The sequence below is a fragment of the Peromyscus eremicus genome, chromosome 18 (genome assembly GCF_949786415.1).
Source record: "Peromyscus eremicus chromosome 18, PerEre_H2_v1, whole genome shotgun sequence".
Lineage (NCBI taxonomy): Eukaryota > Metazoa > Chordata > Mammalia > Rodentia > Cricetidae > Peromyscus > Peromyscus eremicus.
Genome location: NC_081434.1, coordinates 35841368 through 35846389, shown reverse-complemented (window position 1 = coordinate 35846389; position 5022 = coordinate 35841368).

The window sequence follows — 5022 nt, the reverse complement described above, 5'->3', positions numbered from 1 at the left end:
CTCGCTTGCTTGCTGCTGGCCCCCGGGGAGGCTGATGCGCCGCCGCCGCCGCCGCGCGGACGGAGGACGAGGAGGACGAGGAGGACCAACCAGGGGGATCCCTGGCCGGGAGCAACGCCGAGGGGCAGCGCACCAAGTCGGGACACAAAAGCCCAGGTCGGCCCCGGCCACAAAAGCCCCCGGCGCACGACCGACGAGCGAGCAAGTGCGGCCAAGCCCGGAGCCCGCAGCCAGCCTGAGCCTACACACACGGACACACAGACAGACACACAGACACAGACACACACACACACACACACCAGCCGGAGGGGGCGGGGGGGAGGAGCCGCCGGGCTCGCGCACGCCCCAAGAACGCGCGCTGCCATTGGCGGGCGGCGGGAGGAAGCGCGGCGCCGATTGGCTGCGCGCCTCGCGCGGGTTCCTGCCGCGGCCGCCGCCGCTGCCTCCGCCGCCGCCGCGGCGCAGAGCGAGAGGCGCAGAAACGCAGTTTCAAAGGCGCTCCGGGGCGGGCGGGCGGGCGGGCGTGCGAGCGGGCGGGGAGAGCCCGGGCTCCGGGTGGCCCCCGCTGTTTCCTCGGTTCTCCACCCTTCCCCTCGGACGCTGATAAGGGACGGGCGGGACTGTTTGGGCGCCCCGTTTCCTCTCTTTCCTTTCCCCCCTTCCCTGCGCTGCTCCGGAGAAGCTTTGCACCGGGGTCGGTCGCCTTCGGAACGGCCGGAGTTGGTGCGCCAGCTCGGGAGGACCCCTCTGGCCCCGGCCTGGCTCCCTCCCCGGTCGCCGAGCCTCCCCTCCCGAAGGACGGCGACGGCCTGGCCTCCCCCGCCCAGTGCTGGCCCTGGATGGGGAAAGCAGGGAAGCCGGGCAGGCTTGTGGGCGCCTGTGTCCCCAGATGTGATCGCTCGGGGAGTGGAAGCGGGGCGCAGGAAAGGCAAAGCCCCTCTGTTCGCAAACGCTCCTTTTGTTCTGGAATCTAGGGAAGAGCCAGACTTCCACAGCTGGATGAGTTCATGCTGCTTGAGTTTGTTACAAAATTGCATTTTTAAATCTCCCGTTCGCTTCTTAACCCGTTACTAAATGCTTTGGTTTCAATAGTTACTCGGGGCTTAAAACCAATCTCTGCTTTTGTGTTTTCCTTGAGCGGTCTAGGTAAGACACCCCTCGCCCTCACCCCAAACGCACCAAGGATCTCACCATAACTTCATCAAACCTTGTGTTTGGTGATGGAACAAAACGAAGGCGCAATGTTTAGAAACACCTTAATAGGCAACTTCATATGCATCTACGTAGTGGTGCATACTGGATTTTTTTTTTTTTATTTTAGAGGAAGCCAGGAGCTCTATAAAACTCATGTTATTTATTCGAGTTAGAGCTTGATGGAGTCTCAGATATGCTACAGTTATAACGTCTTCTAGAACACAATACTGACAACAAATGTTTCTCATTAACATAGATTACATATAGAGGGGCGAACATGATCGGTGTTTATTAAATATGTAAAAAGTCGCAACAAAACTCATAGTAAATGCTAATAAAACAATGTATATATGGTTTTGAACGATATAAATGTATGCATGTAGATGTATACACACACAGAGGAAATGTTTCAGGGTACTTCTCAGGAGAGGAAGTAGCTGACCTCAGATTCAGAGTATCTTAATCATTTCCTCAGTGTCTAAGCTCTAGATTATGTTCTATAAAAAAATCTTAAATTTTAAACATGAACAAAATTAAAAAATATGAACAGAAAAATATTTTTAAAAAGTTTGCCTGTTTCTACATGGTTAAATTGGAAAAAAATTGAAAAGCAAAACCTTCACTGAAAATGGACCTATAAATTTGAAGAAACATGATTTTGTTTTTTCGAGACAGTTTCTCTGTGTAGCCCTGGCTGTCCTGGAACTCGCTCTGTAGATTAGGCTGGCCTCGAACTCTGAGATCTGCCTGCCTCTGCCTTCCTAGTGCTGGGATCAAAGGCGTGTGCTAAAGGCTGCCTTGCAGAACATTATTTTAGTAATAGATATTATCCTAAAGGCAATTTCTCCTTATAATTATTAGTTTTTTTTGAGACAGGGTTCTCTGTGTAACAGCCCCAGCTGTCCTGGAACTTGTTTTGTACACCAGGTTGGCCTTGAACTCACAGAGATCGACTTACCTCTGCCTCCTGAATGCTTTTTTCTTTTCTTTTTTTAAAATTTTTATTATTTTTAATGTGTCTTTTCTTGACATGTGTGGCATGTGCAGATTCCTGAGGACAGAGATGTTTGAATCTCCTGAACTTGGAGTTACCGGCAATTGTGAACTGCCTGGTGTGGGTACTGGGAACTGAATTTAGGGAAGAAAAGCACACTGCTCTTAACCAGTGAGCCCTTGCTCGGCCACTGAGGTTTTAATCACAGCACCATGCCCAGCCTTCAATCTGTGACTCACAAAGAGCTACATTGTAGATGCCTGATGTTCCCTAAGCAAAAACTTCACTTTGAGTCTGTTGAGTTGCCCACCTTAATTGTTGGGACACTATCATCCGGTGGGTGTGTTTGTGTGTTCTTGCAGAAACTAAATTTCTCAGGAGACATGATTGTTCTCATCAACTCTCAGAAATGTTGCTTTTCTATCAAATAAATAATTGGAGATGCCCATGGGTATACCTTCAGAACTAATTTTAGTGATGGAAGTTTTTTGGGGGGTGGGGGAGTTTCAAGACAGGGTTTCACTGTGCAGTTTTGGTGCCTGTCCTGGATCTCACTCTCTAGACCAGGCTGGCCTCGAACTCGCAGAGATCTGCCTGGCTCTGCCTCCCGAGTGCTGGGAATAAAGGTGTGCACCACCAACGCCGCCCGGCCGGAAGTTTTGTTTTTAACTCTGCTGTAGAATTCCAAAGTAGGGAATATTTTTTTTTTCATATTCTGTACAAGTTAAGGTCAGGAAGTTAGGCTAGACAGTCTGTGCCTAATTACCATTTCCAAACTTGACTCCAACAATCCTTTGTTCCTCTGATACCCTTTGCTAGCTTCCTTTACCAACTTTGCTGGATGTTTGCCAGAAGTTAACTGTTTTTTTTTGGCCAGAGGACCTTGCCCTGTGTTGCTCAGCATGGCAGTGAGTCCCAGGGCTCAAGGGCTCCTCCACCCAGCTCAGCAGCGGCACCTCAAGTTTCCCTTTGAGCTCCGCCTTAGTCTGTGTGACGTCAGCAGGGGGTGACCTGAGCAGCACCAGCAACCGCCCCTCGGTCACCTTCTTAGCACCAGCCTGCCCCCCTGCATTTGGCCTCACCCACGGCGGTGGCTGGACCCAGCCTTCATCAATAATTGCTGTCCCCCTCCATCTCTGTTTCAGGATCCCAACCGCTAACCACTAGGCTTTGTTGTACTAATGTGTTGTACTCTCTTTCCTAGTTACAACTTCCCACACAGCTGGGTAGGGTCACCAGCATTGAGGGGGCTGAGGCAGGAGCATAGCAAGTTTGATGTCAGCCTGAGCTACATAGCAAGAGAGACCTTGATTTAGTAACAGAAGACTGAATATCTTATTGCCTAAAATAGAAAAAAAAATAAGTATTTTATATTGAAATGAGTACTAAACTAAGAAAAATCCTTAAAATACAAGTGATGCCTAAAACCTTGAGAATCAATGGAAAAATATTTGGAAGTTAATGGAAAGGTTTAAAACAAGATTTGGTGCAATTATTTTGTCATAAAGCTTTTTTTGCTTATTTTTATTTTTTTTGTTGCTGTTAGGGGTTGAATTGACATTCTGTACATATGATTTAACCACATTCTCATTCCCAAAGCTTTATTTTTTTCAATCATTTGGATAAGTGCATCCCTTTTTCATGCTATTAATGTGCACTTGACTTTTTTTTTTTTCTTTTTTTTTTTTGGTTTTTCGAGACAGGGTTTCTCTGTGTAGCTTTGCGCCTTTCCTGGAACTCACTTGGTAGCCCAGGCTGGCCTCAAACTCACAGAGATCCGCCTGCCTCTGCCTCCCGAGTGCTGGGATTAAAGGCGTGCGCCACCACCACCCGGCGCACTTGACTTTTTTAAAAACTGTTTTACATGGGATTGTAAACTTCAGGATATCACATTACTCGTCCCTAATGACTTATTCCTGCCACTATGTACTGTTTCCTACAGACTTCACAGCCTCAGAGTCACCACAAGCTGATGACCAAGTGCTCAAAACTAGCCTTTGGGGGACATTCCAGATTTAAACCATAACAAATACCTCATAATAAATACATACACATGAAGAAATACTGCATGGCCATAGAAACATATTATTGACATTTATTTGAGTGTGCCAGGTGTGGTGCTTCTTGCCTTTAGTCTCAGCAGTTGAGAAGCAGAAGCTAGTGGATCTGTGAGTTCGGAGCCAGCCTGGTCTACATGTTCCAGCCACAGCTATGCAATAAGACCTTGTCTCAAGGGGGAAAAGAGGTGGGGGCAGGGAACGGTGGCACACGTCTGTGATTCTTACGCTTGGAAGGCTGACTGTGCATTAAAGGCCAGCCGAAGCTACATAGCTGGTATCAAGAGAATCAAGTAGTCCTGGAGCGATGGGTCCGTTTCCACACACAGAACCACCATAGAGGTGGATGGAGGAAGAGACCTGACTCCACAGAGTTGTTCTCTGACCTCTCTGTGTCTCCTATATCAGGCATGTGCAAACACTGCATCATCATCATCATCATCATCATCATCATCAATAAATTAAAAACTATGCAGGGACTGGAGCAGCGGCTTAGCAGATAAGGACACTTGCTTTTTCAGAGGACTGGAGTTCAGTTCCCAGCATCTACATCAGCTTACAACTGCCTATAACTCCAGTTCACAGGGACCAGGTGCCCTCTTCTGAGCCCTACAGGTACGACAAATCCACAGATAAAACATTTTTTAAAAAAAAATAAATAAAAAAAAAAAAAGCAAAGCAAAGAATACTGTTAGTTATTTGTTGTCACACTGACACTGTATCTGAGCCAGTCAGCCTACAGAATGAAAAGATCGTTTTGGCTCACAGTTTCAGAGC